At 51.4% G+C, this 25,104-nt stretch overlaps 1 protein-coding gene and 1 pseudogene across 1 annotated transcript in view; one reads left to right on the top strand and one right to left on the bottom strand.

Moving 5' to 3' along the window:
* LOC144770383 (uncharacterized) overlaps window positions 1–25,104 on the top strand; it is a 720,823-nt gene that overhangs the window by 163,018 nt on the left and 532,701 nt on the right. The window lies entirely within an intron of this gene.
* On the bottom strand, window positions 10,142–14,486 carry LOC144767362 (uncharacterized; annotated as a pseudogene).

Consider the following 25,104-nt stretch of genomic DNA (forward strand, 5'->3'; position numbering starts at 1 on the left):
TACTCAAACAGAATGCACACTTGAAAGTCTAGCGGCAAGGAACAGGCCGGAGGGCAGGACATCGTGTGTGATCCTCTAATGCAGAGGGCAATTTGCAAGGAAGATACAACACGGCGGCCCAGCCGTGGGAGGAGGCACCGCCATCAGTTGGGACAGAACGCTACCCCAGCAGAATGGAGCCGCGAGCACTGAACCTTCAGGACTAAAAGCGGTACGATGTTTTTAAATGCACGAAAGCTGACTGTTCAAGCGTGATAAAACTCACTTAGAGATAAAAACGAAGAAAAATGAAGGAGAGCACCTGAAATTTCGCAATGGGAAATAAATCACCTGCACTGAGGACTACATGCCCCATCATGCCTCTGGGAATGAGTGAAACCGACACGCCCATGAAAGCAAGGCATGTGTAATAAAGACCGTGAATACAATGCGCAGGTGTCAGGTGTGATCATTGAATGCCCAGGAAGAAGGGGCGTTGGCCCTGAAACGCGTAGGCAATACTCAAACAGAATGCACACTTGAAAGTCTAGCGGCAAGGAACAGGCCGGAGGGCAGGACATCGTGTGTGATCCTCTAATGCAGAGGGCAATTTGCAAGGAAGATACAACACGGCGGCCCAGCCGTGGGAGGAGGCACCGCCATCAGTTGGGACAGAACGCTACCCCAGCAGAATGGAGCCGCGAGCACTGAACCTTCAGGACTAAAAGCGGTACGATGTTTTTAAATGCACGAAAGCTGACTGTTCAAGCGTGATAAAACTCACTTAGAGATAAAAACGAAGAAAAATGAAGGAGAGCACCTGAAATTTCGCAATGGGAAATAAATCACCTGCACTGAGGACTACATGCCCCATCATGCCTCTGGGAATGAGTGAAACCGACACGCCCATGAAAGCAAGGCATGTGTAATAAAGACCGTGAATACAATGCGCAGGTGTCAGGTGTGATCATTGAATGCCCAGGAAGAAGGGGCGTTGGCCCTGAAACGCGTAGGCAATACTCAAACAGAATGCACACTTGAAAGTCTAGCGGCAAGGAACAGGCCGGAGGGCAGGACATCGTGTGTGATCCTCTAATGCAGAGGGCAATTTGCAAGGAATATATATATATATATATATATATATATATATATATATATATATATATATATATATATGTGGCAGGCACTATGCCTGAGCAGCATCGGAGTTTTTAATAATGCAATATAGCACTGCACTGCTAAAAGGAATCACTTAAGCTGTGTATTCTTCAGCGTGGCGAGGTCCGTACCTCGGCGGTCCGGATGGAAATAGACGGGCCAGGATTTGCTGTTTCGTAATATATATGGCTGCAATTTGTTTGATCATACAGACACTACGATTAGGGCTCTCCTTCGTTCTTGTTGGTACATAATTATTGCCCAAGCTGACTTAGTTTGCCAATTTACATTACGAGCTTAGATCGCATTTTGATGCATTAGTCATTATTTGTCAGTGTGGGTCTCTCTTAAAACATATAATTATTTAAAGGTTATATACGCAGTCTGTTATCTGATACATGTCTCCACAGTAAAATCACTTGTTTTCCACTGTGTCATTTGCATATGACTCACCGACTACCATAGAGGGTCGGGAGCATTACGGCTGATGGAACTATGTTGTAAAAATGCCTACTCACTGTCCACTTGCAGTGGACATAGTAGAAACACTACTGGTACACTATATATAGCACTCAATCACTCCCAGCGCGCCATGTACTGAAGGCCGCAGTCCCACGGCCGAAACGCGTCTTTTGGACATTGATGCTGAAATAAAGAATATCAGATTAACTCTGCAACTGGTGTCTGTGCCCTTCTGTTGCGCCGTTGGGGCCAATCGCTTTGGGATTCTATTTGGATATATATATATATACTGGGGTTATATTTTGAACAATTTGAGGCTACAACGAGGCCACCCACTGGAGGTAACACTTGAATCACTACACGTCCCAGAAGGCCACTGTGATGGCCACGCCTTACTGGGCGGGATAGACTGCTACATAAGGGTGCTTCAAAAAACTGCCTCGCTGAAAGCCTTTCGCTGCCCAGAGCCCATGAGGAAGTGTTGTAATTCACGAAACGCGTCGGGCTGGGCTGGACTTGATGCTGTGAAATTTTGCTGCTGTATTTGACCTGTGCTGCTTCCCGAATAAATGAATGGCAGATTCAACCTACCTGTGTTGGCCCTTCTCTCTGCAGGCAACTTTTGTTGGATATGTTGAGCGGCCCCGCCTGAGCCGCGGAAGGTGCCATGCTGCTTTGCAGTCCCGATGCGGCGCCAACCGACGCTGCGGCACATGGGAAAGGTGGTGCCGTTTGAGCAGCAACATTCATGCCGGGCAAAACAACGGGAAGGTTTCGCCACCCACTGGGGTTATATTTTGAACAATTTGAGGCTACAACGAGGCCACCCACTGGAGGTAACACTTGAATCACTACAGGTCCCAGAAGGCCACTGTGATGGCCACGCCTTACTGGGCGGGATAGACTGCTACATAAGGGTGCTTCAAAAAACTGCCTCGCTGAAAGCCTTTCGCTGCCCAGAGCCCATGAGGAAGTGTTGTAATTCACGAAACGCGTCGGGCTGGGCTGGACTTGATGCTGTGAAATTTTGCTGCTGTATTTGACCTGTGCTGCTTCTCGAATAAATGAATGGCAGATTCAACCTACCTGTGTTGGCCCTTCTCTCTGCAGGCAACTTTTGTTGGATATATATATATATATATATATATATGTTCCACAATAAGATTATCATTTGCGGCACGCTCAACAATGGGTGCCAGGCCGAATCCAAGCCATATAGTCAATTTTGCGCAAAAAGAACGCTGCACTCTTCAATATCCAATATTCAAAATGTATTATATGTGTAACGCTTCACTAAAACGTTTCAGCCCTCCAAGGCCTTAATCACGGTAAGTGAGTCTTTCTTCTAGCACCATTTACACATATCACATTAACCTTTTATGCAACATTGTGGGTAATGTAGTGCTAATTCTCATACATTGATAGATATATACAATATTTACAAACTGCATGTATTGACTGTTAATGGTATTCATTGTCACAATTGTTAGAGACTTTCATGATTATTACAAGTATCATACTGTCACTGTGTGGGGCATACATTTCTACCCAATTTAGTTCTGCAGCATATGGTTAAGCTGTCTTCTATATCCATTAATGTATTTTGACAGTCTCTTTTGGCTTTTTTACCAAAGCCTCCTCCCATGTTATTTCGTAATTACATGGCCTTGACTTTGGATTCATTACTTTTTGGGTTTAGTACCCATTGTTGCCATATTGAAACATACTTTGCGAGTTCAAAACCTCCCCAAATTTTAGCAAAACTTTTATATTTCTTTTTTATTCGTTGAATTCTCTGTTAGTCAAATAAATATTACTTATTCAAATTTTTGCCTCATTTGCCACATTCTAGGATTTAGTTGTTCTTTTTATCTATTTTCTTTCTTTTGTTCTTATTCCAGGTGCACATATAATTCTTTGTCATTGTTGATCCCTGACGGTGTCTTAGTTCTTAATCTTATTATGTAGCGTGATTCAGTTTTTTGAAGTTTTCGGATTCTGTCTCCACCACGTTCATTGCTCATTACTGCATGGATGCCAAAGAAGCTCATCGCTTTCAATTGCTAGTTTGGCACAGTGCTATATGTTTGGCTGTGGCATTTCCCTGTTTTTTACTGCCCTTATGTGCTCAAGAATTCTTTTTCTCAACATGCAGATAGTCCTTCCTACATATTGCAGGCCACAATGGCATTTGATCACATATATTACGATTTTGGTGGTACAGGTAATCTTTTGATTAATCTCTATTGTTTTTCCATCATAGTCTTGTATATTTCTCCGATTCATTCCGATTTTGCTCGCTTTGTAAGTATTGCATTTCACAAAGCCACATTGTTGTTCCCAGAGCCAGTTTGTTTGTGTACTTTCTTGAAAATTACTTTTCACTAACAAATCTTTTATTGATTTTGTTTTTCTATACGTTACTAGTGGCCTGGATTCTAATGACGAGCCAATGTCTGGATCATTTGCAATTAAATGCCAATATTTTTGTTTCTTGTGGATGATTATTCTGCTCTCTTTGCTATATGTGATGATACATCTTGGTGCTTTTTGATGTTGTATTGTCTCTGATTGCCTTTTCTTTCTGGTGATTAAGGTTTCTGTTCGGGATTAGTTGCGGATCTTTCTTCTGCCTCTCCTTAATGTTGTGTCTCTGTAGCCTCTCAGTTTCAGCCTTGCTGTTGTTTCAACATTTTTTCCTTCTGCGTCCAGTTCTTTACAGCAGTTTCACTTCATCATAACAGATTCTCCATATGGAATGCTCTCCAATAGCGATCTGGGATGGAAACGTGTTCCATGCAGGATGCTATTTATTGCTGTTTCTTTTCGAAAAAGTGTTGAATGTATCTGGTCTTCTTCAATGTATATCTAAGTATCCAAGAAAGCAATTTCTTTTTTGCTGACTGTACTTGTAAATGCTAGACCTACATTGTTCTGATTTAGTTTATGAAAATACTTTTTTGAATGTATTTTCAGTTCCATTCCAAATTATAAAGAGGTCATCAATGTATCGGACCCATAGAACTATTTTCTCCAGTTCCATATGATTTTCCGTATCCCAGGCTATTGTTTTCTCCCACCACTCCATGGTGGTGTTTGGAATAGTTGGGTGACAACTACGCCAAACAGTCCAGCATTCTGTGCTGAATAGTCCATAATTAAAGAGAAAAATGTTGTTGGTCAGACATATTTCTATCATAGATAATAGCACTTGTGTGTGTTCCATCTCTGCTATGCATCTTTGTTGTAGAATGTATTTGATTGCTTTTTATCCAATTTCATGCTGAATCAATGTATATAGAGAAACTACATCTATGGTGGCTAGTATATAGCTCTTATTCTAACTAATCTCTGTTAATATTCTTAGGAAATCTCCAGTGTCTCGAATATACAAGCTCAAACTTTGTGCAATGGGTGCCAGATAATGATGACTTATTTTGATATTTTTCCATACAGGGAATAACATTGAGTGACTTATGAATTTTCGGCAGAAAATAAATTGTAGGAATTGTTGGAAAGTCCTTCGTAAAAAATTGCAATTCATTGTCATCAATTAGATTTGTTTTATGCCAGTTTTTTAATTTTTAATTTAGATTTGCTGTCATTTCATTGATAGGATTTCTCTGAAGTTTGCTGTATTTAGTGACATCATGCAATTGCCTGTATGCCTCTTTTTTGTAATCTTTTTTGTCCAGGAGGATGATATTACCACCCTTGTCCGCTTGTTTGATTATTATGTCTTGGTTCTCCATTAAGGATTTCAATGCTTTCCTATCTTTGCATGTTACGTTTTCTCTTTTGGTTGGTGTTTTATTTTTTACATGTTGTCCAATTCCCCTATTACTGCTTCCGCGAATAGATTTATTTCCCGGTGATAGAGATGGGCAATACTTTGACTTCTTTTTTAGGCTACTTGAAAGATGTTTGTCAGTTTCTATTGATAGTTCCTGAAGGACTTGTTCCTCTGAAAGCTCTTCATCACTCAAATTGAACATTAAATAGAATATATTTATATATATATATTTTAAATGTAGATGATAGAAGGTGGTTCTGACACTCTGGGCCGCTCAGATTTTTTCTCTTTTTGAGCACCTATTTGTTGAGTTTTTACTGTGGGAGAGCCTCATAAGTTGGGACTTACCCACAGTGAACTCATGATGAAACAGACTGCATGTGGATTTTACTGGTGTTCCCCTAGCTTGACTAGGCTGCTGCAAAGCAGATGGAATAAGGGGCATCGGGCTGGTTACATGCAGACACTTGTGTACATGCGTGTGCACACGTGTGCAGGCTGCGCAGGGGAGATTCCTGGCGTGTGCAGCCCAGGAGCAGAAACAAAGAGAATGGAGTGGCCAGACTTATGCAGAATTGGGTGGTGACATGGAATAGACTTTATAAACAGGGAAGAAACATGCCAGGGAAAGACAGTGTGTTTTACTGTTTTCACTTCATTATTCTCCTATGGGGATGGGGAGCCCATGTGCTAGTTTCACTCTCCTAAGGCCTACCAATTCCAGACACGCACTAAAGTCCACTGTAACTTGTGTGAGAAATAGTATTCTGCAGAGTCCAAAGTCATATTTGTACTGCTTTTGGGTCATCCAGAAATGTTATATTTCTCTGAGTAAGCCATAACCAGGGCCTGGCTGGGGGCTGACCCCAGCAGGCTGGATTAATCACCTTCCTTCCAAGAGCAAAGGCATCCTCTCCAAAGAGAAGATGGGTGGAGCTACAGGCTCATCCATCAGCAACTGTCACCGGCTGCCAGGCACCAGGATGCACAAGGAAGAAGGCAGGCGGGGGAAGGGGCTTTCAGAGACCATGTGGCAGGAGAACCCTGGACGACGCCATCTTAAACCAACCCAGAGGCCTGGGCAGGAAGAAGGGAGCAGGGGCAGTGAAGTGATGTGTTGCTGCTTGATAGGACAAACAGAGACTTCCTGCTAGCCCCCTTCCCAAACTTTAAAAAGTGTTTGCACTGGGGTGTGGTCTTCTGAGGCAGAGGGTGCTGGAACCTGGCGCAATGGGCAGTTGGAAGGAGGAACCCCCTGACTGTCCGAGGATCCTGAACAGTGCCAGGAGAGCCCGAGGACGAAGCGTGTGGGGCTCCGCCGCCAGTCTCAAATGTGCCCATGGTGTGGGTCATGTCCCAGGGGCTACCCCCAACAGGAAGAAAAGCCAGGGAGCATTGTCGCACTCCCTGTGAAGGCGGCCAGGTGGAGAGCCAGCAGCCCACTCTGGCCCCCGGCAATATGGGGGGGCGGGGTGCACCATCGCGCCCCCACAAGGAAGCCTAGAGGGACCCGGGACCCTAACTCTGGGCCCGATGTGGAGAAGCACAGCAGGGGAGCACCATTGCACTCCCCGTGAAGATAGCGAGGGGCCCGGGACCCCATCCTCGGATCCCGATGTGAAGGCAAAGGAGGGTGGGAGTGGCGTTGCACTCCCCCATGGGCCCGCTGGGCCAAAGATAAGGCAGGGAGTGCCATTGCCCTCCCCGTGAAGAATGCTCCTGGAGCCGGGAGCCCAACTCCGGGCCCCGAAGACTGATGCCGAAGTCGGAGAGCGCCGCTGCGCTCCCTGTGAAGACCTCCACGGGAAGCGGCCCGGGATCCCAACTCCGGGCCACAGTGTGTCCCGCGAAGCAGGGGGAGTGCCGCCTCCCTCCCCCGTGGCCAGTGGAAGGCGGGCCGAGGAGAGCCTCCGGGTCTGCCCGCCGCGGGCAGACCGGAAGAGAAGTGCCAGCTCCCTCAGCAGCATGCAAGGGTGCTGGCCGGGATGGGAGCCGGGGGAGCCACCGGGGGTGGGATCCTCGAGTGGCTGTCCAGCCAGAGGAAGTACGGGGTTCCCGGTTGGGACCGGGACCCCGAGGAGGACAGAGTGTGGTGCGAAGGGCCTGGGCCGGACCGTACTCCGCAAAATCAGCCTAAGCGTACTTCTGACAATAAACAAACATATTATAGCAAATATGTCATGGACAGTTGTGCCAATCCTTGTGCAAATAAGATTTGGCCATCTCTCTCGCAATGCAAACTATTCCTGTGACATCCAGCATACTGAAGGCCTCCAGTGGACCAGCTGTCCCCCTCCCCTCCAGCACCTTGAGACCCTTAGAATTGAGTAGTCCCACTTTACAAGTAACCTGATTGATTGATTGAACGCCTGTCAGACTGGCTGGACTGGGACTGTTTAAGTCTGATTCTTGCTGGCACTGTAAAGAAGATGCAGGCAACCTGAAAATATAATTTTTAGTTATAACCTCAAACAACCTCTCTGGACCTCGTTCAGCACATAACTTCATCACCTATGAGATCAACCCCTATGTTTGAGCCATTGTATTTAAATGATTGCTCAGCTATAAAAGTTACCTCACACTAATTTGTATACAAGCTCTTACAAGAATCAGTGTGTAGTCAGATATCTTATTTCTTACATCGAAACTAATGTTTCATCATAGACATAATATTTTGAGTTTAAGCTGGCAACATTCATTCTATGAAACATTTATTGTTTTCCAAATGGAGGGCATATAGCAATATTACTTATTAGTTTGTTTTTTTAACCATTTTTTCATTAGTATTTGTTATAAAGGACATTTACGCATATACATATATTAAGCATATATCCAGTGTGTCTGCCTGGTGCGGGCAGCGACCTCATGATACATATCAATTCGGCTTAATGTCTGTACATAAGTGGCACATGGTTATCGTGTATGGTCAATAGGACACATATAAATACAATACAACATACATGTTAAGAATGATAATCGCACCCTTAAACAAACAGGTATTTGTCCGTGGGCGCTTAACCACTGAACATTGCTGTATTTCGGCTGTAATGCATTAACTCGTGCTTTTATGGCATATTTGTTTATGTACGCAGTACAAGACAGAACTTTCGGCAGCTCTTGGCAGCAGTGGCACAATTCAGCATGATCTTTTTCTCTTTTTTTCTTATTTTATACAACATTAAGAGAGGCCTATATATATGTTAGCAGATGTCCCTCCCAGCCCCCTCCTAGAGGTGTGGCCCCGGTAGTTCTGGGCGGGGGGAGGGGACAATGCTGTGAGGGTCCACATTGAAGACTCGGTGCCAGGCTGCAGAACACCAATTCAGCCAACATATAAGCAGGCATGTGTTTTATGGCCACCGCTGTTGTGCCCCACCGAGGTCCCACTCTAGGAAAATATGAATGGGGTATATGGCTCTGCTTCAAGGTTTCCGACCCCCACTCTGCCGATCCGTCTATTCAACCATTAGCCATGGTCGCTATTTGTCGCCGGGGGACTTTCCGGTGGCGGTCCCCGCTGTGTGGGGGATCACCCCCTGGGGAAGCCTGATGTGTTCCCACTTGGTTGATCCGTCGCCCGTCTCTGACGGCGTTCCTCTGCAATCCCCCACTCACACATATCTGCCTTCCACTTAGTCGGGCGAGGAGTCAGAGCCTGCGTCTAGTGTATAGCAATTCGGCACCCCTGGAACACTAACCATAGCGTGGTAAATTTGTACTACATGGGGGCCGGTAACATGCCTAAGAGGGAATATTTAATCGACATCTCATTTATTAGGACAGGCATGACAGCCAAAATCAACATAACATCATTAACAATTAACCCAAACATCCTGCCTCTCAACCATCATCCACTCACGTACTCCAATAGCCACTCCCAATTCACACCACGACCTCTTCACGTATACCATTCACTTCCACCTTTCACTTCCAAACTCCTCCATCATCTCCATCCATCGCACTCCCGTCTACCACACCCCCATCCTGCACCTGTAACCCCCTCCCCGGAAGGGTGATGCTGCCAGTCATGGACTCCCCACCCCTCCCAGGTCCCGCAAACACCCCCTGTGCCATCCTGTCCTAAACTGGCATGCCTTACAACTTGTCAACCAAGAACGCCCAATACCCCCACTCCTGAAAACCTTGTCGGGTGGGTGGGCGGACAAACTAATCCTAATACCCTAGGCACTGGGGACAGGAAGAGGAAGTCCTTCCCCGCCTGTCCCCTTAAGTAGCCTCCTACCCCCCAACCCCCTAATCCCACCCCCTAACCTAACTTCCTGCCCGCCCGACCTATCGCGCAAACACCCCGAGGAAAAGACTGGTCTGTCGACCTGCTTTCCCCGGGGGCCGCTTCGCGCAATAGCCACTCCACGCATCAGTTAGCGTAAAAGGCCATTTATTAGGACAGGCATGACAGCCAAAATCAACATAACATCACTAACAATTAACAATCCCCCCAAACATCCTGGCTCTCAACCATCATCCACTCACGTACTCCAATAGCCACTCCCAATTCACACCACGAACTCTTCACGTATACCATTCACTCCCACCTTTCACTTCCAAACTCCTCCATCATCTCCATCCATCGCACTCCCGTCTACCACACCCCCATCCTTCACCTGTAACCCCCTCCCCGGAAGGGTGATTCTGCCCGTCATGGACTCCCCACCCCTCCCAGGTCCCGCCACCCAGGGAACCCCCGGAGGGCGGTTACCTGCCCCACCAGTCGTGCACCTTTCGCACTCAATCACGCCTACACCATATTGATTCGTTCCACAAAAAACTAATCAGATCCCGCAGCTTCATAAGATAGTACGCATTCCCCATGTGCGAAAGGTGCACGCCATCATCTCGAAAGAGAAGGGGCTCCTCCAGCCTGAGCCCGCTGTGAGCCAGCACTTTAACTCCATGATCAGCACAAAAAAGTCTCATTGCCCTGTTCAACTTCCTGCAGGCCCTCTCAATGGCCGCGGGCTTAAGAGCCCCCTCCAGATCCGTCGTGGTATGAACTCAGTCCAAACAATACAGGCGCCAGCCAGATTGCTCCTCATTGCCTCCAAGTCCCGCTGCATCAGGTGTAACAAGGACACCCCCGATTGTTTCACCAAGTCATTTGCCCCCAGATGGATTAAAAGCATGTCCGGGCAGCCCAGCTGCAACACTTTCTTCGTGAGCCATGGCAACAATTCGCCCCAACGCATTCCGCTCTTACCCCACCATTGGACCTCATGATGACTGCTCCTCAGGCCCAGGCTACGACTGTACACCTGCCTGTCTGCATACTTTGAGGCCCAGTGCACAAAAGAGTGTCCCACAATCCAGGTGACCATCTTGTCCCCCGGCCCCCGAACACAACCTACGAAGGAAAGAGATTAGTGCCACGGCAAAACAAGAGTGCAACAACAACCGCAGCCTCCAAGGGTAGCCCGCGCCCCCTTTTTACTTGCGCACGTAGCGTTAACAGCAGCGAGACCGCCAACGACCAATCCGCCGAATCTCCTCCCATGACCAACCTAACCCCGCCGCTGCCATGGCTGCCCCAATTCGAAACGAGTGCATGCCAAAACGCGCCGGATCCCTGCCAAGCCTCCGTAAAGCCAACCGTAACACCGCCAGCAGCTGAAAGGACATCAAATGCCTCAGGGAAGCACGCACAAAAATCTCACCAGCCGACCTCCGCATTCGTCCACAGAACCCTTTCCACTCACGTACCGGGCACACCTCCGCACATCCACTCTCCTTTAACCATACCCATTTTCCACGACCAACCTGGTCCATCTTGGAATGACCCAACCATATACCCAGTTGGGCCCCATCCAACCGCACATCCGCAAACACCCGCCCCGGCGCCCCACGAGCCCCCAGCAATTCTGACACCCGAAACGCTCCAAAAAACATCCACACCATGCATAAACGAAACAAGGCCACCTCATCATCGTCATAACAGCAGCAAGGCAACTCCCCCAACACTCTTTCCAACAGTTCAAAAGTAATCGCCTCGCGAGGCAGCTCGCCCCCTCTCACCTCCGCCCTCACCTTTCCCCAACCTTTCAACATACGACTCAGCAGATCCGTCCTAGCCGGATCAAAACCCAAATATACCATGCTGTAAAATGAAACGCCTGCCAACTTGCCCCCAATCGTCGTCTGAGACAATCCTCTGTCCATGCAGTCCAGCACAAATCGCTCACCCCTTGTTCACATTCGTCCCTGGGCATCCGCCAAGCACCTTTCTTCCAGCATAAAAAGGCTCCAAACTCAGACCAAGCCAACCTGTACGCCCTCCTTGTGGACTCAGCTATGGACTTCTCCACCAAACCCACCACTCTCACTCCCCCCACGCCCAGATATCCTCCGGCACCTTGGTCTTGCAAGCCTCTGCTCCAGGCGCCAGCTTCCTGAAGCGCTGCCACTGCGAATGAGATAACGCATCCGCAATTTCATTACTCGCGCCAGGCACATGTTGCGCGCGGAAAAGCACATTAAAACGCAGACACAGCAGCATGAAACTTCGCAGCAAGCGCAGCACTCGCAGATCCTTTGCTTTCAGATTGTTCACCAGGTCCACCACTGTCATATTGTCAACATGGAACAAAACCGACCTGTTCCGGAACTCCGGGCCCCACACAAAAGCGCCACCAACAGAGGAAAGAATTCCAGAAACGCGATGCTCCGTCCTTGGCGTAGCCAATGGGCCGGCCACTGTTCCGCGCACCATCTGCCGTCCCAGAAAACCCCGAAACCTGCCGCTCCCGCCGCATCGGAGTAGAGTTGAACCTACCACACCATTCTGTCCCGCGCAAAATCCAAGGAGACACCATTGAATTCTTCCAGAAACACCAGCCAGACCCGCAAGTCAGACCGCACTCCCAGCGTGACCCTGATCCTGTGGTGACGGAGAACCGCCCCCGACATGGCCATGCCGAGGCGCCTACAAAACGTCCTCCCAGCCCTCACCACCCTGCAGGCAAAGTTCAAAAGACCCAGCAAGCGCTGCACTGACCTCAACTCAATCTTGCAGGCAACAAGCACATGTCTCAAAACCTCCTGCAACTCTGCCACCTTCTGCATCGGTAAGCGCACCAGCCAGGCCACCGAATCCAATTCGATCCCCAAAAAGGTCAGACAGCAACTAGGCCCTTCCATCTTTTCCGGTGCCAACGGCACCCCAAACTCCTGCGCCAACAGCTGAAACTGGCCCAAAGCCGCACCACATTCTCCCGTCCGACCCATCCCAACAAACAGAAAATCATCCAAATAGTGAGACACCAGCCGGTGCCCACTGCGGTCCACAAAGGCCCACTGCAAAAAGGAACTGAAGGTCTCGAAGAGCGCACAGGAAATCGCACAGCCCATTGGCAACACCATGTCAACAAAAATGGCCCCACCAAACTGCATGCCCAACAAGGAAAAATCCGCCGGATGAATAGGGAGGAGGCGAAAGGCCGACTTGATGTCACACTTGGCCAACACCGCCCCCCTCCCGCAAGCCCGCACCAAACCGATGGCATCATCCACCGACGCATACAAGACCCTTGAGTCCTCCTCCGTGATAAAATCATTCACCGAGACTCCTTCCAGCCAAGACAGATGATGAATCAATCTGAACTCCCCCGGCTCCTTCTTGGGCACCACCCCCAAAGGAGAGACAATGAGATCTGACATCGGCCACTCCTCAAACAGACCCGCAATCCTGCCTTTCAAAACCTCCTTCCCCAATTTGCGTGCAACCACCTCCGGCAACTCCTTGGCGGATCGCAAGTTCTCAGCCCAACGTCTCACCTTCAGCCCCTGATAGCCAATCCGAAAACCTTCCACGCACCCCCAGTACAATCTCAACGCAGCCTCTCTATCGGGGTACCGAGAGAGCCATGGACCCATGGCCTCAACCTTAACCGGAGTATGGGCCCTTCGGCCCAGCCTGTCCCCTGCCTCTGGCAATCTTCCACTGCTCAGAGGGCGTAGCCAGCGTGAGGCATTGTGTGACTGCGTGACGACCCCCACATTTGGAACACTCATGTTTAAATTTACAGGAAGGTCGGTTGCAGAAATCTTTATTGAAACCCCAGCAGGCCCCAGTGGATCCCGGCTTGTACTGCTGTCCGGCTGCACCTGTCCACACCGCCTGAGCTCTCGCCCCTCCGGAAGCACCCTGACAACCGGCCCCAGACTGGGCGGGACGCGACTGAAAAGACCGATAGGTGACCGGGAGACCACTGGCCGTATGTGTAGAAGCCGCCGCCTGCGTCGACGACATCCATTGAATCCAGAGCTCCTGGTCAACGTCCCCCCACGGCTTGTCCGGGTTAGCACTAATCCTGGCCCTGAACTCCTCGTCGTAGCTCAACCATGCAAAACCCCCGAAGTGCAACTGCGCCTTCCTGATCACATCCATATACTTAAATAGCGCAATCGCCCGATCCGCATGCTTCTCGCAATAGATACTCGCATATATCCAAAAGACCGACGTCCAATTCTCCATCGTCACTGGCACTCTCGGCCGCCTAGTCAACTCCCACTCCTCCTCCTTCAACCCCTCCTTCGCCTGAATCTCCCTGTGCAGGAGTTTAAACACATCAACGTACTCATGCCGCCAAATCTTTGCCCTCGTTTTCTCAGACAAGTGCGACCCGAGAGGCATCGCCAATCCCATATACGGTAATTTCTTACGCAGTTTGTCCACACCATCCTCTTTACCCCCTTGGCCCTCAGCCTTGTCCGTCTGCGCGCTCACAGTCACCACCGGCTTCTTACCATCCAGCAGGACGGGCCCCGCTCCACTTGAGGACCCCGTCTCCCGCACAGACCCATCCCCCACACCCACCGACCGACAGGCCCTCTTTCTCCCTCCTTTAGGCCCATCCCCCCAAGCGTCCCACCAGGCGCCCTCACCTGATAAATTTGCAGGGACGTCCTGTTCTGTCCGCCGTGTCTCCGCCGGCTTCACATTTCCTCTGATGGCCCGACCGGCGCCATCCCGTGTCTCCTGGAAAACACCAACCTTGCTCGTGGCTGCTCTTCCCTTTCCCCAACTCTCAACCTCATGCACCTCACCCTCTTCCAACTCATCCTCCTCATAATCCAACATCTCATCTTCCACCTCAGGCGCCACCAAATCACGCACCTCAGTCACCACCCTCTTGGCACTTTTCCCTTTCACTCCAGGCACAAACTCACACTCCAATATCGCTGGTGTCCGCTTCCTCAGTGGAGGGCAGGCCACCGCGGACCCCCCTGCTGCTTCGTCCCGGCGTTTGGAGGCCGTTTTACACCCCACCGGCCCACCCCGACCTCTGCCAGCTGTCCCTGCTGGCTTGCACCCACCCCCCGAGCTGTATGCGCCCGGGGAGGCCCCAGTGCCACCAGGTCTCTGCGCCGCCAAGGCAGTCCCTGACCCCTCTACCCTTGGGCCCCAGGGGGGCCAAAACTCCGGCCACCAACTGTACCCCTGCCACGCGCAGGTGCCGGAGCCCCTTTGCCCCTGGGCACCCCACGCGCCTTCGCCTCCCTGGCCGCACATAAGCGCAGCCACTCCCCTTCCGACTCTTTAATAATGCGACGCTGGTCGCGAATCCTCTCTTCTTCCGACATGTGCTCCCACCTGGCATACCATGAACTCCTGCCCTCCAGGTCCCCCCGTAAGCCCTTCACAGGCGGGGGTGCCGGGAGGCTCCCCGCCCCGTGCCCTGTGCCCGCTTGTAGCTGTGCCTTCAGAGGGCCCTTGCCCTTTGATCCCTGTGCCCTGACCACACCTTTCCTACCTCCAGAAAGATCCATCGGTTGCTCACTCGTGGGGACCCCCTACTCCCCCCCCCTCCACCCCCCGGACAGCGTGAGGGCAAACTCATTCCCAGCTGCCACCTCCCAATCACCCAGGTCTTCCCCCCCACTGCCTTCACCCTCACTGCTCTCTCCATAGTCCACCAGAGGCCCCTCGCTACCTGACCCACCAGCCACCATGGCTGAAGCAACCAGGCCCTGCCCGGGATCCATACCAAGGGGTTGTATGGCCCCCCCCTCCTCGCGGCCTCCTGCCCCCCCCCCCCCAGAACCTCACCAACCCCTGCTCCACCTGCAGGGAGGCTCAGCGGCGCTTCTTGTTGGCGTTTTCCCCTCCCCCGCCCCGATGTACCTCCACGAGCCCCCAGGGGCTCGTCCATACACGCGGTGACGGCCGCGGCAACTCCCGCTGAAGCGGACCTAGGCGTGCGGGTCATCCCGACCCACGCCTGGTCCAAAACGCCGGGCTGGAGGAGGTCGGCCCTCCCAGCCCGGCCGAGCACCAGCAATGCCGCCCGCACCGACTCTGCATCGGGCGTGCTCATGTTATGACCGGAGTGCTCCGTCCACCGGTCCAACGTCGCTCCTCGCCGTAACACTCGTCCCTATCGCACACCGGGGCACCAGTGGCGACACGTTCCTACCCACTAAGCCTACACTTTGCTCAAATAAACGCTAATCTCCCCGGACACTACAAACTAATCCTAATACCCTGAGGCACTGGGGACAGGAAGAGGAAGTCCTTCCCCTCCTGTCCACTTAAGTAGCCTCCTACCCCCCAACCACCTAATCCCACCCCCTAACCAAATTTCCTGCTCGCCCGTCCTATCGCGCGAACACCCCAGGGAAAAGACTGGTCTGTCGACCTGCTTTCCCCTGGGGCCGCATTTGCAACATTTCCAGGCTCTCCATCCAATACGGGCGGAGGGGGGGCAGTCCCAGGTCATATGTGCAAAATGGGCCAGTTCCGCTCAGCATTTGGGGGCAGGTCGGTGTGGCGTCTGTTTGAAATGCGATAGTCGGAGGGGAGTAAGCTAGGTGCGGTGTAGGTAATTACATTGAGTGAGTTTGGCATTCTGGACACTTCCTGTACCTGCACATTACTATGGCATACTGCAGAAAGTGACCCTCAGTGACTTGGTAACATTCTTTTGTTTCTTTAAAGGATATGAATTATCCATTTAAGTAGAGGTCACCCGCTACGCAGCCGCCGTCGAACCACCCAGACAGATCCATCACCCTCTCTCTATTTGATGAAAGTCGAGAAGCCATTTTAAGGGCAGTGTTCTGGAGTAGGGGGCTCTTCGTAGTACAAGAGTGACTGTGCACTCCCACGCCCAGGCAACCTGACTGACCACAAATGGCCAGTCCCGGTGGTCTTCGAGCCCATCATAACGTATTGCGGCAGATCTGCCCCGTGCTCCAGTCAACCAATAATTTCTTTTCTGTGTTTGGTCCTTCTTCGCACCATTGTACTGTGTACTGCAGGAGTCCGGCGAAATAATAAAGACAGAGGTCTGGAAGGCCTAGGCCTGCCTGATTCATGTCCAGCTTTAGCAGCTCCAATTTAAATCTGCTGCGTTTCCTGTCCCACACAAGGGATACTAGAAGGCTGTACAGAGTACTAAATGTGACATTGAGGATTCCACAGAAGGAATTTTGCAGCACATATAGGCAGCACAGGAATAGAACCATTCTCACCAGGGAAACTTGTCCCATGACGGATAGTGGGAGGCGATTCCAGAAGAGTATTGATGCCTCTAGGCTTGTGAGCAATGTTCCCATATTCAAGGTGTATTGGGCTTTGGCGGTATGGGCAACTTGAATACCTAAGTAGTGGAAATGGTCACACTCCCATGCAAATATTGAGGTGGGAAGTTCCGTAATGTGTATCCCAGCTAGCCTCACCAGGGAGAACATAAGTGGTTTCTGGGTATTGATAACTAGTCCCAACACTACCCCAAACTCGCCCAACACTGTCACGATGGTCGGTATGGGCGGAGCTTGGAGCAGCGGACGATGGCCGCCTAACTCGGGAGCTCCACAACCGAGCCCATAATTATCCTGTTGAATGAGCACCCTGGATCCCCAAACCTACACACACGGGCGATGAGGGGGCTAGGACCACTCGACGGCGGTTTCGGGACAATCTGAGGTCGCCGACTCGAGTTGCAGTGGCTGGGAGCCTGGCCGGGAGGACGGAGCTGTGTGGCCCAAAATGGCGGAGCGCTGAGAGCGGCGACAGCCGGAGACCGTCGGGGCGCCTGCATGCCCCCGACCTGCGGCAGCAATCGGCGGGCAGCGGACGGAACAGCTGAGAGGGCCGGAGCGCGGGCACTGCACCACCGGCGGTGAGCATACGGGGAGCGGACCTCCCCCAGATTGGCGGCGGATCGGAACAACGGAGCCCGTAAATGGCGGACAGCCCCAACAGAGAGTGGCTGCGACAGAAGATGAGACGCCGGGCAGGAGACCGCTCTTCAGCGCTCCCCTGCGCTGCGAATGAGGCACCCTGAACGCTGCGGTGCCCTGTACTCTGGACGTACTCCTGCACTGAGTACCTGAGGGAAGACGGGACTACACACGCTGTTGGCTCGAGAGGCGCTAGGGACCCTGGTGTCGCTTGGGTCCCAGCAAACATTGGAGGTCTGGCACGAGCGACATCAGTGATGCGAACTGTGGCTGGGCGAGAGTCAGAGGCGACACCTGAGCCCCGCGTGTCTTACATCCTGGTAGTTTCCACTAAGCCATTAAAACTCGCATGATAACCTACTCTCTGGAGGCATTATTTAACCGAATTCAAAGGTCGGACACTGGTGCCTGCTCACAGGACTTTCCTCAGTTCGCTCCATGGGTAAACTAGCCATTTCTCAACCTCTTCCTTCCCCGACTTCAACGCTTTGTTCTCTGCTGCACTGGAGACTCTGCCCCCGGCCGTGGAGCGCGAGAGCGGCGCTTCTACACAGATACAAGGATGGCTCCTAAACGCTAGCGGGGGGACTGCCACTGAGCCAGGAGACCTCAACGCTTCCCTGGGGGAGTGGGGCGCTGTGCGATCTGGGTGCCTTGAGTGCTCGGGCGGCTGGAGGATCGAGTCACTGGCCTCAAGAGACCTGGGCCTACCATAGTGCAGCCGGCTGGGACCTGCTCATAAAACTAGTGTGCGGTACTGAAGGCAAAGAGGGGGACGACTGAACGGTGCCCTCCCAGAAGGGCGACGCACCACAGCATAGAGACATGCGGCAGTTGGCCGACTCCCCCTGACTACTGCCCCGTGGGGCGTGAGAGTGCTTCGCGATCCCTGACCTCACAGCGCTCTTTCATGCAGATCAGAGGGCTGAGGAAGCAGCCAGAGAATCAGTGTACTGACCCACAGAGACCCACTCACGAAGGCCACTAAGAAGGTGTGGAGGGAATTGACCGATGCCAGCAATGTAACGGAGGTGCGACCGAGAGAGCCCGAGGGGTGCAATAACACGGGGCTGGGCGGGGACTGGCTGGAGGAGTGCGGTCCGCCAATCTGCCCAAGAAGACAGCGCAGGACAGGCCCCTTCTCCGATGTGAGACGCTAATAATCCTCAAATAGCACGCAGAGTGGAAAGACTTACCCCCACAGAAGCGCAATATGGGGAAACCGAGAACTAAGAAAGAAGGGGCCCAACAACAGTACGACATGGAATTGTCAGGGCATGGTGAGCAAGACGAACAGGATCAACCGTGTGACCCACAATTGCAACTGCAGCTGGACAAAATCTTGGCAGTGATAGTGTACACCAAGGCGACGCTGCAGCAAGATATAGTGCAAGTTGCGACAGGGCTCGGTCTACTGCGAGCGGACCACGGCAAACTGGTGGACAGAGTCACGGAGGTTGAACATACACTTCAGACTGTGGTCCCGGTGCATACTGCCCTTAAGTCTGCCGTGTCTGATGTCCTTGACCGAGTGGGAGCGCTAGAAAAAAGGGCGAAGGAGGCAGAAGGGCGCAACCGCTGGAACAATATCCGCGTAGTAGGGCTGCCGGAAAAAACGGAAGGTACGGATATGGTGACATATCTGGAGGAATGGCTCAAGACGGAGGTGGCGCCTGAGGGCCTGTCGACATTCTACACTCTGGAGAGGGCTCATAGGGTGCCTGCTAGGCCTCCACAGCAAGGGCGACCCCGAGACCGGTGGTGGCGAGGCTGCTGCACTACCGGGACAGAGACCTCCTGCTCCAGAGAGCACGCATGTATGGGCCGTATCAAGTGGGAAACAATAAGGTGAACCCTTTCCCGGACTATACCTACAAAATACAACAGAAACAATCCTCCTTTTTGGCTATTAAAAGAGAATTGCGGGTGGAGGGGCTCCAATACTCGCTGCTATTCCCGGCTAAACTGAGTATCATTGTTAATGGCTCGACAAACTTCTTTACCACACAGGAAGAAGCCTGCGCATGGTTAGAACTCTACAGAGCGGGAAAGGATGGTACAGACCACAAGGCACGGAGCCCCACAGAGTTCCAGCAGCAGAGGAGATCGAGAAGACAACGACGTCGCCAGGGAAGTCCGAGAGGGCCACTATCGCAGCAGGCAGAGTCGGAACGGAGGGATGCGCTAGAGGCGGTAATGGCATTATCGAGCCCGCACAGTCACCACTCTCCAGAGAAAGCAGACTCAGACATCGGCGGAGACGGTTCGGATGAAGGGCAATCTGAGGCGGACAGCACGCACCTCCCGCCGGTCACGCCAGCCACGGCAGACGACATGCTGGACGAAAGCTGAAGCGACTGTGAGACTGTGTATAGAGCACCACCTTGACATTGATGGTCCCTCCACAGCAGGTTTGACGGGAGGAGGGAGGAGAGATGGAAGTAGGGAGTGGGCAGAAACATGTGGAAATGGAGGAAGATGAGCCGGGCGAAACTGCCGACCTATGGACCGGTAGTTGATGGGGGCCCCTGGGCATCCACCATTGGAACTAATTGACTCTAGGCTGATTGGGGGGAGAGGGTAGAACAGGAAGGCTTGGTTCTACAGGGCCCGGTTGACCAATGCGAGTTGAAGGAATTGGGGCGGCTACACGTTGGTTACCAGCACCCCCTCACAACCCATAAGGCACGCCCACAGGGACTGCTGTTGGGCTTAACAGTTGAATGGCGGAAGTCATGGTTTGGATGGGGACTAGGTGGGAATCACTAGGACCTGTTCTGGGGGGGGGGGATTGGGACAGTTGGGGGGACGTTGGGGAGGGACCGCCACCTATGTAGCAGCAGAGGAATGTTTTCGATCCCTTAGAATGCTTTGGGAAAATGGCTGATTTAAATAATTTGAGATGTATAACCTGGAATGTGAGGGGGCTACACACTATGACGAGGCGACACAAGGGTCATGCTTATCTGGTTCGCAGGGGGGTACATATAGTACTACTCCAAGAAACACACTTAACAAAAGTCGAGGGGATAGCGCTGCAGCGTAGATGGAGGGGCAAAGTATACAATACCACCTATTGCGCATTTGCTAGAGGAGCACTGATTTGGATTAGGGCGGGAGTTCCTTTTCAATTGACTAAGCAGACAATTGACCCGGAGGGTAGATACGTAGCGATTGAGGGGAGGCTCAGAGGCAGGGATATCGCCCTATGCAGTGTATACGCACCCAACACTGATCAGCTGACCTTCATGACAAAGTTGTCTGGTGCTCTAGCGCATTATCTGGCGGGTCCACTTGTGCTGGGGGGGGACTTCAACTTTGTAGCGGATGTCTCGCTAGATAGATCCCACCCTCCTCTGGCAGACTCCCCAATACACCGATTGACCAAACACAGACTGGATTGGCAAGTGCGTTGGGGATTGATAGACCCTTGGCGCGCGCAACACCCGAGAGATCGGGATTACTCCTATTTCTCTGGCATGCATGAGCTGCACGTTAGACTCGATGCGGTGCTGTGCTCCCCGACAGTACTACCCACTATTGTGCGGACTGAATATCTTTCCAGAACTATCTAAGATCATAACCCCCTGCTAGTCACCATGGAATGGATGGTTGGGGTCTCGTGTGTCCCTACTTGGAAGCTACGACCCAAAACGTTAGACGACCCACTTTTCCATGCGGCGCTTGAAGAGGAGATAACACATTATTTCACAGTAAACGCTGGCACAGCCACGTCGAGGGCGACAGAATTGGACGCCTTTAAGGTGGTCGTCAGGGGACTTTGTATAGGGAAACATGCAGGTGTACGGAAAGTGCTCCAGGAAGATCTGAATAAAGCTGAAACTAAATTACGAGAGGCTGAAGTGGCGAGACCTGGCCGCCCTGACCTACAGGAAGGGGTTAGTGCAGCCAAAGAAGCGGTAGCAGTGGAAGTGGAGCACTTGCACTGTTTTGACCACAGGGCCTACACGATGAAGGTGCATGCAGAGGGAGACAAGGCGGGTACGCTATTAGCCTGGTTGGCCAACCCCACAAAGAGAAACTCCCCTATCCTGGCTTTAGAGAGTGAGGAGGATGGAACAATCTACACCCAAAACGACATTATGCAGTGTTTCAAGCGCTATTATGAGGGGCTCTATAAAAGTAAAATAGAGATCGGAGACCCTACTATCGACACTTTCCTAGACGAGTTGGACCTACCAGGACTAGACCAAGACCAGGCGGAAGACCTGGGGAAAGAAATCGAACTGGGGGAAATTCGGAGTGCCATTAAACGTATGGCGCGCAATAAAACGCCGGGGCTAGATGCATTACCCATAGAGTTTTATGGGAAATATGTAGACCTGTTGGCCCCGAGGCTCCAAGAAGTCTATAAAGAGGCCAAAGAGATGGGCCACCTACCCCGAGCAATGCACGAAGCGCTGGTGATACCGTTGCTGAAGCCGGGAAGGGAGAGTGGGAACACGACCTCATACAGACCGCTGTCGATGTTGACCACCGACTACAAGATCCTGAGTAGCATTTTGGCAGCCCGACTACTGCAACACATGACCGCGCTGGTCCACGAAGACCAGGCCGGTTTCATACCAACGCGGAACACAACCGCGAACATCAGGTGGTTGATCCGACTTTTAGATGACGACCACCAGGACACGCATACACCGCTGGTATTATCAGTAGGCATTGAGAAAGCTTTTGATAGCTTAGAGTGGGACTACTTATATAAGGTCTTGAGACGCTTCGGATTAGGCGAGGGGTATATACAATGGACGAAAGTATTGTATACCTCGGCGGTGGCCAGGGTGAGAATAGGATCGCTGATATCACCCCAGTATGCGGTAGAGCGAGGGACGAGGCAAGGGTGTTCGTTATCCCCATTGCTCTTCGCCCTGGCGATAGAAACCCTCGCGGTTGAGATCCGGATGGGGAAACACTACAGAGGCCTAGTCAGCAGAGACGGACAACAGTATATATCTCTCTACGCAGACAACTTATTACTATTCCTTGAAGATGCAGAAGGGGCACTGACAGGGGTGGAGAGATTACTCTCGAAATTTGGAGAAATCTCGGGCCTGAAAGTGAATTGGTCCAAGATGTGTATATTCTCAGTGCGACAGGGGGAGATCAGGCCAAATGCGAGTCAGGAAATAAGCTGGGAGCCCACCTGCTTGAAATACTTAGGGGTGTACGTCTATCACACAACAGCGGACATGCTGGAGGGTAATATAGGCCGCGGCATAAGGGCATTGAAGGGCAGTATGGCCTTTTGGGCCACCCTTCCGCTATCAGTGACAGGCCGCATATCCCTCTTGAAAATGGTAGTGCTCCCACGTCTCCTATATTATTTCAGAACGCTTCCTATGTGGATACCTAGCGCAACCTTAAAATTACTGAAATCATTAGTGGTATCGTTTCTCTGGGGCTCGGGCAGATGTAGGGTGACACAGACGACGCTTATGCGACCCAAAGATGAGGGAGGACTGGCGGTCCCAGACTTCGAGTTATACTATTTAGCAGCCCAGCTGCAGATTTTTACGCAGGAAATAGCGAGGGTATTCCGAGGACCAGAACACAAGAGAGGGGGAGGAACGCCACGCCACGTCCTTGAGTACATAGCTTTGCAGCAAAGGCTGGACCTTCTCACCGAAGAGAAAACTTTTAGACTCTGCTGGAATCGCTCACAACGCAGGGCGGGAGTGATTCACCCGTATGCGCCTGAAATACCGCTTGGGATGGTAACGGCGTTACCGCACGGCGGTGATTAGTCACAGCTACAACTCTGGCTGGAGGCAGGGTTACAAGTACTGGGGGATTTATATGAGGACGGGGCGTTATCACCCTACCAAACTCTCCAAGACAGATTCGATTTGCCGAGGGGAGGATTCTTGCTGCATGCTGCCGTCACTAGAGCAATGCAGGCGCACTGGAAAGAGGGGCTGCTAGAACCTAAGACAACTATGGCCTGACAGTACACCATGATGGCGGCTGGGACCTTTAACCGCATGCGTGCGGCTGCTATTTTTGCGCTGTGCGGCTTTTTGCGAAAAGCCGCGTTACATGACGAGCTGAGCTCGTCATGAGCATGCGAGCGGCGCAACTCATGACGAGCTCAGCTCGTCATGCGCATGGAAGGGGTTAAGGCAGTTACATGTCTGTACGCTAGAATGCTCTGCGAAAACCTGCCACCCTTAAATGCACTCAAAGGAAAGTGGGAAACTGACTTAGGCAAAGACATCCCCGCGACAACCTGGGCGCAGATAGTGCGTCGAGCCTGGAAGAGCACAATGCCAACTGGTGCATTTCTACATCCTCCACAGAGCATACTTGATGCCTGGGAAGATCCGAAAATATTTTGGGGTGGAAGAGGCGGCATGCCCCAGATGTTCGGGAAAGGGGGCAGAACTAGACCATATGCTGTGGACTTGCCCAGCGGTGGGACACTACTGGAAGGTAGTGGGTGATACCCTGAATGAGGTGACAGAGAGGCGGCTGCAGTTCGACATGGCCGTTAGTATACTGCATTGGTTCCCACACACGCCCAAGAACAAGATTACAAGCAAGTTCATAGATATGGGACTTCTTTTAGCAAAGCGGAAAATTACGACACACTGGAAGGCAACCATAGGTCCCAGCAGTAAAAGATGGAAGGGCGAGTTCCTAAAATGAGCCACTAGTGAAAGCGCATTAAGATTTCAAATGGCGCGCAGGCGTAATGACGATAAGGCACTAGAGGAAACAATAGTACAGACACTACGAGACCATGAGCCACATGACGCAGGGGAGGAGCACGACACGGATAGGGGGAGCTGAGCCAGAACGCAACTGGTACATCACGTAGCTTAACACATGGCTATTCCTGGGAAAGCATATTTACAGAGTTTGGATTCGGCAGTCTGCGTAGGTGGTGGGTCACAAGGGGGGAGGGAAGTTACAATTTCATAAGGATAAACGTAATGGCCAAGTTATCAAGGGTCCTGCTTCATTGGGAGCATTGACTGTGGCAGCCAACGTATCGTCATACCATATAATGTATACCTAATGGGAGGCTATTGTTTGGTCTTTTTTTTTTGTTTTTCTGGGATGTGATGATAAGTATCACACAAAGATCCATGTATGTTTTGTATGAAAAAACAATAAACTACGTTTAAAAAATAAAAATAAACGATCGGTCGGTATGGTCTCCATGGGGTGATGCCTATAAAGCAGTGCCTCATCGGCATATAAAGATATGACATGAGTACGCCCTCCTGCAACTATGCTTCGTCTGGCCATTTCTCGCCGTAGCTGGATTGCCAATGGTTCCATCGCTAGTGCGAAAAGGAAGGGGATAGAGGGCAACCCTGTCTCGTACCTCACTCTATGGTGACGAGTGTAGAGACCACTGCGCATCCTAGCAGTTGGGTGACAATATAATTGGCGAACCCCAGAGAAAAAATCTGGTCCGATCCCCATTCTAATATCTCCCATAACTAATTAACTAATCCCATCAAAGGTTATCAAAGGCTTTCTTGATA

This window comes from Lissotriton helveticus, chromosome 7, assembly GCF_964261635.1.
Source record: "Lissotriton helveticus chromosome 7, aLisHel1.1, whole genome shotgun sequence".
NCBI classification, from domain to species: Eukaryota; Metazoa; Chordata; class Amphibia; order Caudata; family Salamandridae; genus Lissotriton; species Lissotriton helveticus.